At 35.6% G+C, this 8,938-nt stretch overlaps 1 pseudogene; it reads right to left on the reverse strand.

Annotated features, from left to right (window-relative positions):
• Nucleotides 1-236: 236 nt before the first annotated feature.
• LOC122592073 lies at nt 237-7,248 on the reverse strand (annotated as a pseudogene).
• Between the last annotated feature and the right edge of the window lie 1,690 nt (nt 7,249-8,938).

Below are 8,938 nucleotides of genomic sequence, written 5' to 3' on the forward strand. Positions count from 1 at the left end.
TTCATTGTCGCAACTTGAGTCGAAAATCGAGTCACAAAATATTTCTAGTTTACAAAGTCGCAAATTTTGTAAAGGCGGCAGCAGGACAACTGATGAACAAAATGAAAATGGAGGCCTGCTATAAAGATCAATGAGTAGAATATAATTAGTCCATTAAAGATGCTTTTCTTTTCTTCGTTGTTTTCCCGTCAGTACTCTTGTCTAGTTTTTCTGACTTGGTTTTATTAGACTTGACACTAAGGCCTGTGCTTGTAAGGATGACCGTACACGTATGCAAGTGGCACTTTGAGATCTGATATCTGTCGAAGTTGGTACATAACAAATATATAATGAAAAGGATTATATATTATTGATACCATATGCTAAGTATAGTAGACAAAACTGGTTTGCAACATTTAAGACTCTTTAATTACCAGATGGTGATGACCAAGAGAATTCACATAAGCTTCTAGCTTTCTCATACTGATGGGAGATTTAACGATATCATCATATATACCACCATGTGCGATGGTTGATGTAGACTTACTATCTGTGAAGTCGAGTTTTGGATGCAGAATACTACAAAAGAAAACAAAACAAAGAAAAAAACAACATATATATTATTAAAGCATATCAAATTACTAGATGATAAGCTAAAATTTCCAACTTAACAAACTACCTCATTGCAAGCTTATAATCCATTGTATTAAACCTTGGAGAGCACAAAAGTCTAGTAAAAGATGACCTGAAAGCTGAGAACATGAAAAAAAAAAAAAAAGAAGAAGAGGGGAAAATGGTCAATTGTCAATCTCAGAAAATCCTAGATTGATTTTTGAAAATTAAGGGAAAAAAAAAAAGTTTAGGTAAAAGTGGATTGGCAGACTCATTTAATGAGCACTAATCCGCTATGTTGTTTTACTCAAAGATATAGATTTTAAATGGAACTATGTATTTTTTTATATCATCAGTATATATTAGAACATTGGAAACGCCACATCTACAGAAAATCATTATTTGATAGAAACGCAAACCTCGATAGAATGGACCAAAAAATCCAAGATCATCTGAACTGTTAACTTCGATATCATCCGTGTCCAGTGTTTTCAGCATCATACACGTATGCTCTCCGGTCACAGAATTCTGAAAAGCAAGCATAAACAAAGTCAGAATTGAGCAATTGAATGGAAATATACCAGAAATGAACAAGCTGCTTAATTGAAGACAAGACTTAACTGGAACTTCACATATGTAAAAGGGAAGAAACTTATGTTTCCCCCAGAAACGAAACAAGTCCAAAGTAAGCCCAAAAGAGACACCCAAGTAGTGGAGCTTCTCAGGTTGTTGTCTTATATCAACACGCTCAAAAAGCAATGGAAGACCCGACCTGGGCTTTATGTTTTCTTCGAGCAATGACGCCCGGCATCCATACATATAATTTTTTGTCAGGAAACTGTAATACTGAAAGAAAAAAAAAACCTAACCACTAGCAATAAGATATTACTTGCTTGGCCGCTTCAGTAATCTTGAGAGGTACAGATTTTGGAACGTTCATGACATCTGCTTCGGATTTGGAACTATTTGTCTTTACAAATTGACCCTTAAAAGTACCTACAACAATATATCATAATTCAGGCTCTGTCTGTTACCAGTACACTTGAGACTCTACTAGGTAACACGATATAAAAATTAAAAAAACAGCACATGTGTATGGTACCTTGCCAGCAATTCTATCGCAACTGATCCGTATCCTTGCTGCAATAATGAAATATGATGATCATTTACACTACAAACATACATAGCGAATAAAAGAAAATAAAATACCCTCATTGCATCTGGATGTGTCACAATGCGGACGATTCTAGCACCAGAAAGACTTGCAAAGCTTGTATCTTGAAACTGTTCACAAAACTTCCATGGAATTTGGTCTCCAGAAGGTTGATGACCAGCACTTAAACTTCTCATGACTGAAGCCTTGGAAATATTTCCTTCAAGACATACCTTTACAACAATCACCAGACAACTATATAAATATGAAGCTCGCACCGTCGGTATTAACTTGTAAGCTTTTAAAAGAGAAAGAAAAGCAGACCTGGATAACACAAAGGATATCTGGGTCCTTTAACTTGTTGAAAGGACCTGCGCGCATATTTATAACTTCTTAGTAATATAACGTAGGGGTAATAGATATGGAGTTATGAATGAATAAGCAAAAAGAAACAAACAACCTATGTGTCAGACTATAAAATGTGAAACAATATTTAAACTGTTTAGATTTCTAGAATATGATAAATATAAAAAAAAAATCAAGAAGAAAAAAGTGTACCAAGTAGAAATCTAACATAGGGCTAATAGATATGAAGTTATTAATAGATAATCAAAAAGAAACAACCTACGTGTCAGGGTGCCAGACAATAAAATAAGTAAGTAAACACTCAATGCCGTCTTCCACGGGTTTTTTGTCCCAATACCGTACGGGGGAGGTTGAAATGTAGACAACCTTACCCCTACCACGACCGGTGTAGAGAGGCTGCTTCCAGGTTCTATCTAAATGATAGAAAGGGACCTACAGCCTTGCAAGGCATGAGGAAAGAACCCTTCATCTCTGTCTCCAGAGGCAAGGGTGTTAACTACTTATCGAACCTAGCTGGTTGTGCCAGACAATATAATGTGAAACTAAATTTTTGACTGTTTTTCTGCAATACGATAACTATAAAGAAAAAGCAAGGGGAGAAAAGTGTACCAAGTAACACAAACAATTGATGAGCTGGTGCGTCAGCCAACAATTGAAGATCATTTGGAGAATTCTTGTAATGAGAAGCAGCAAATAAAGCCATCATACTCTGAATAAAGAGTATGCGTGAGAGAGAATATGTAAACAGATCTAGACATGAATGATTACATACAACTAAAAGCATGATCAAATGGAACCGTCAATACCTGCAGAAATAACTCGGTCGATTCATGATATGAGAAAAGCGTATCTCAGTTAACATAATAAAGATCACACTCACTGGGGAGAGGCAACCTATTAGAACAAACAACAGAATATTGGTGAATATAAGCAGCTTAAGTTATCTCAAATGTTTTAAAAACTTTTCCCACCTTTTGATTTCAGGGATGGAATTTTTTATGTCAAGACAAAGTAAATTGTTAAGCCATGATTCAACTGGATCACCAGGTGCATATCTGATAGCTTCACTCAACTCTATCTCACTGAAACGTCAGACTGCAAAGGCACGAATCAAACCAGATAAGATTATTGTTGGATCATAAACCCGATGTGATAAAAGTTAGTATTGGATCATAAACACTATTTGATCAAAATTCAACTAGTTATTTCAGCCTCTTTCATATTAAACCTCTTAAACAAATCAAGTCTAGAAAACTCTCATTGCTAATAGTTATATGCTATCGAAAACTAATGCATGCTAAATTTTCTAAATCACGACACTTTCATACCAGAACGAACATCACTCGTATCTGTAGATGTTTCACTTTGCTGTTCCAGTGGCTGCAAAAGCTTTAACGATAGAGATCGCCCCGTACCTTCATAGCTTCAAGGGATAAAAGATACACACGAGTTCAAGATTATGCAAAAAAATATGTGAGGTATATAAAACATATTGCCACCACCCCCACTGTATGCATGACTCATGAGGGAAAGCCACGACATAGATGGTATCCAATATGCGTTTCAGTAGTAAAATTTGGATGTAAATGGTTTCGGTACAGACCAGTTTGGTACTGGTTCAGTACCGGAGAAACCGAACTTGGTACCAAAAGTTAAGAATATAAAGGTTTTTTTTATCACCACATGTGTTTGACATTTTGATACTTTTGATAAGATGTATAAATTCAGTTCCATACAGTACCATATTGTAAAACAGGTTCTGGTACCGCCTTTCTAGTCCAGTTCGGTCTTCAATTCACAGATTCAGTTTCTGTACGGGATTGGTACCGAGGTCATCTCTACCCACCGTGTGTACAAGTATTTTGTAAGTACGAGTAATAAAAATGTGTGTGCATGTGTTATATTCATACCCATTAACTGTGGAAGAAAGAAAAACCAAATAAGGCCCGATCAAAGACTTGACAACTGGCAGTGGAATAGCCGCAGCTTCATCAACAACCAAAAGTTCAACTTGCGACAGTTTTCCATGTTCATGAGGTTGTATATACTACAAGCACAGAAATAGTCGTAAATATCGAGATGGAACTGATCCAGTTCAGTAACCAACCAATAAGCAAAATCAAATCGTGCAAGAATGAAGCACCCACAATAAGAGATGGCATAAAAGTGTGAAACAGCAACTTATCACAAAACAAAGTTTTTTATGACACATTTATAATAACTTGGATACAGACCTGGATTGTTTGTCTATGTTGTTTGTAGATATTTATTCTATTAACCACGTTTTTGAGTTCTGAATCCGAACTTCTCACAATATCATAATCCAAGTGCTCCTGAAAATTGGTGTCATTGAAGCAAGCCATTAAGATATATCATCATGATTATATGAGGTGGAAGAAATCACGCACAAAAATTCCTTTCAAAGTTTAAAGAGCTTCGAAAAAAGATAAGCAAAAGAGAGGCGATTAACTAGTTACAGTATGAACTGGCATGCTATCTCCTTCTGCAACTAGTCCAAAATATTTTCTATTCTCTTTTGACGGTTAGGCTATATACGGAAACCAATGGTAAGGGAGGCAGGGGGGCAGGGTGGGGTATGAGAAAGGAGAGAAGGTTATGTGTCACACTCTTACTGAGGAGGGAAGATAGGATGATGTGGCCCAATTCTAATATATGGAGCTCCTTAACTTTAAAATATGTTTGATATAATATATCCTATACACAGACATAGATATAAAAAGGTAGAAACAACTTTCACCTTGTAATTGAGCATATCAAATCCCTTTGATACAAACTGAAACAGAGTTTTGAGATTTTCTGGGCTAGGGGCAGTGACAAAAATATTTGAATACCTACGTATTCACAAGTTGGTTAGATCAAAAGATTCAACAGAAATCGATGATCGAGTTGCATGTCAAGGGTGGAGTTGTTACCCTGCAGCAACAGCTCCAGCGATTGCAAGACCAAGAGCAGCCGACTTCCCACGCCCACGACCAGCAAGCAAAGCCACGGTGTGACAAAGTGTCTTGTCCAAAATCACGTCAAGAAATTTCATAACAGCTTTGCCCTAAATAAGTAAAAGATTCAAGGAAATTGAAAATGCAGCTATTGATGAATGCCAGTAATTAAAAACTAGAAAACAGTACCATTATTATTAGTAAAAAGGAACAAAGAGGTGAGAAAGTGCAAGCACCTGATCCAATGTGCAACACTTTTTCATCAATGGGCCGCTAGGGAAGCAATCTTTTAACTCCTCCTTCAGGTCTTCCAGTTTACATTTTGCTTCCGGGAGATCCTTTGAGTAGCAACAAGAAGCAAACATACGATTACGGATCCAAAAAGGACTTTTTTTTAAAAGAAGCCTGACATTGAGCAGCAAGCAAACAGATTCATAAAATGTACCTCTTGTATTGGGACTGGCATGACCGACTTTATATGAGATGAGATGGGTAATATATTCAACTCATCATCCATGAAAATACAAGATACGCACGATGCAAGAGAAAGTATGAAACGCTCATTGAAGCGTCCAGTGGCCTCTCCTGGATGAGATTCTGTACGGAATCTAGCATGAACATCCTACAAGAAGCACCACTTAGTGTCTAGTTAGTTACAAAACATGATTGATCGATCTGACAATGTTACGTAAATATCAGTTGAAGGTGGTTGACACTATCTATTTTGAAAATTTGAGTTAAAAAAGCTAGTAGAATAGCATTAATTTCAAGCGCGCACACACACACAAAAAAAAAGGTATGGAGAGCCCCCTTATAACACTCACAAACACCATTTCGCACTTACAAAACTACTCTCCCTCTCACCCAAACTCACATATCACGAAACACACATACATACTTTTCTTCTTCAGCAAGAATCGAAACCTTGTTTATTTACATGTTTATAATCTGTTACTGAAGCATCTCAACGACATCATAAACATCCTTTTCTTTAGATTTAAAGTAAAAGAAGAAAACTCTTTTCATACTCTTCTTTTCCATTTTTAGTTTAAATATCAAATCAACTACCAAAATGTCTGCAAGCTTCAAGATTTTTACGTCTAAAAGTTTTACAAACCCATAATACAGCTAACCCCCAAGTTCAACAGATTTTGATCAACAAAGCCTACCACTTTTTTTTTTTTTTTTATTGATTTTGTAGTTTTTCATAAACTTTCTTTGAAAATGGGCCACTCGTTTTTTTAGCTCAATTTAGAGTCTAATAAGTTAACCTTTTGATTTAGATACTAATAGACAAGCTAAAAAAAGAAACATATGTATGGAGATTTAGCCATATATACCATGACCATGGTGTATAGACTAGTCAGTGAACGCAAGGTATGAAGCAATAGAACAATCAATCCACCACCTTCCACTGTTTCTAAAGTTCTTGCTAGGAGATTTGGTGTCAAAGCCTCAAAATCCTGAATAAAACAAGTACTTACATTACATTACGTTGCAGCGCATATGATCAAACATTTTTTCTTTTTTTGGGTAAAAAGGATATGTACCTGCAATATACACATGGCATATGTATTCCCAAGAATTCTGTGAGAATCCTTGTAGCGGCAATACTCAATTCTTGCGGTTTCAAGAGATAGAGAAAAGGTTCCAGCCTTTTCCCTATCTAAGAGTCCTTTGCACACAAGCGCCTTCACCTGCTTGGCCTGTTTTTTCTTATGACTGCAACATTTTCAAGAAATTAAATAAATTCCATTAGAAAACAATCCAAATGATTCTAAAAAAAAAAAAAGAGAAAATAATATCAATATCAAGGTTAGAATAAGAATTATACCGACCTGCTAAGCTCAAGTTTATCCCTGTAACACCATAAAACCTTAAAATTGGTACTATACTTTCCAGCTGATTCATTGCGAAGCATGTAGTGGAGGTTCACAACCTGTACGTACACATCATAGTTAAAACACACATAACCATAATTAATTATTATTATTACGTACACTTTGTATATATATTTGAGCTTGTATGAACTAGCTAGCTAGCAGTAGAGTTATTGTGTTTAGTTTTGATGACCTGGTCGAAGGACTTGTCACCAATAATAACGAACATGGAACGGTGTTTACTTCTGATTCCGTTTTGAATCAGTGTTATTATTCGTTCATCCACTTTCTTAATCGTCATGCCGCTTCCCGTCTTTTGCTATGTTTGTTTTCTGCAAAACTATCATTTTTGCGAATTCTAATACTCTGCATTTTAATTTAATGGCAGCGGGCAACCAAATTGGGCCTTTTTCTTTTACCCTAGGCCTCTAATTAGACCATGGTATATTTGGTCCAGTAAGAACTTTTTGGCGGGGTTGTTTCAATACTTTTGTAATATTATACAAAATTTATAACTTTACGTTGAAAGTTATAAAAAAATAAATAAATAAAACACACAAATTAACCAAATTATCATTAATTAGTTAAATTATCACCAACCTTTAATATCAAATTACTCAGTCTGTCTCTTATATTATACAATATCTCTATAACCCCTTTTTAATCAATTACCTACACCATTTGACGCCGCCAACATCATCAGCATCCGTTGCCTCTGCACAGCGCGGGCCTTGCTGCTGGGCAAAAAGGGCTTGAGCCTTGAGCATCAATTAGAGGTGCACAAAAAAACTGGTTAATCGAACCGATTCGAAAGTTAACTTATAATCGTAACCGGTTAGTAACCGATACAATACAAACCGATTATAGGTTAGGAAAAACCGCCGGTTAGTAATCGATTTGCACTTTCAAAACCAAAAACCGATTCTTAATCGGTTAACCGATAATCGGTTTTTATTTTTAGTTTTAACCGGTTAATCGATTAATTATATATAATTGGGATTGTTTTCTATTTTATACTTACCATTCACCACTTACTGGGTGATATATATATATATATATATATACATCGAGATATAAAAAGAAAAATGAAGTCACGTACATCTGGAAAGAAAGAAAAAAGCATCGGAGACCGGAGAAGGAACCAACTGATCACCTCTTCAAGATCCTCCACTGAATCACCTCTTCAAGATCATCAAAAATATTACGTACTGTGTGCCTGTGTGTGTATGTGTGTTCCACTAACCGCCCAGTAATATATATATATATATATATACATCGATATATGTGGCGGCCATGAGGGGTAGATGATGATGAAGAGAAGTGGTGTTATCAGTGGTGTTTGTGGGTAGATCCGAACGGAACAACTTGTTTTATGTTGAAAAAGAAAACCCCTTTTCGCTTATATATTATTGATAGTGGGCGGTTAAAACAATAACCTATTAGGTTAACCGGTATCGGTTAACCGGTTATTTTTAACCGAAACCGATTACACCGGTTATAGTTTTTTAAAACCCAACGGTTATTAACCGGTACCGGTTAACCGTAATCGTTTTTTTTTTAAAATAACCGGAATCGGTTACTAAAAAAAATAACCGGAACCGGTGAACTGGTATTTGCACCTCTAGTAGCAATTGTCTAGGGGGCAACGGGCTTTAAATTCATATAGTTTAAAGTACGTCCAATTTTGAGTTCATATAAGTCTGGCCCATTTATCATTAGGAGTAATAGTATGTAATACGTTAAAGGAAACCACAAAAATTTAAGAGTAAATTTCTCTTACCTTGGATATGCAAACGTCAATTCAGAAACATAATAATTATTTTCATATTTTCCAATTAATAAATCATTAAAATTCCAACCATCATCGTTTTCATATTCTTAACTAGATATATAATTCTCTTTGTGAATTATTCTTATTATTCATTCTTCCCCATCCGCGTTCACCCATAAGTTAACAAACATATTTAAATTATGAAGTCATATAAAGAGAG

The sequence above is a fragment of the Erigeron canadensis genome, chromosome 3 (genome assembly GCF_010389155.1).
Source record: "Erigeron canadensis isolate Cc75 chromosome 3, C_canadensis_v1, whole genome shotgun sequence".
Lineage (NCBI taxonomy): Eukaryota > Viridiplantae > Streptophyta > Magnoliopsida > Asterales > Asteraceae > Erigeron > Erigeron canadensis.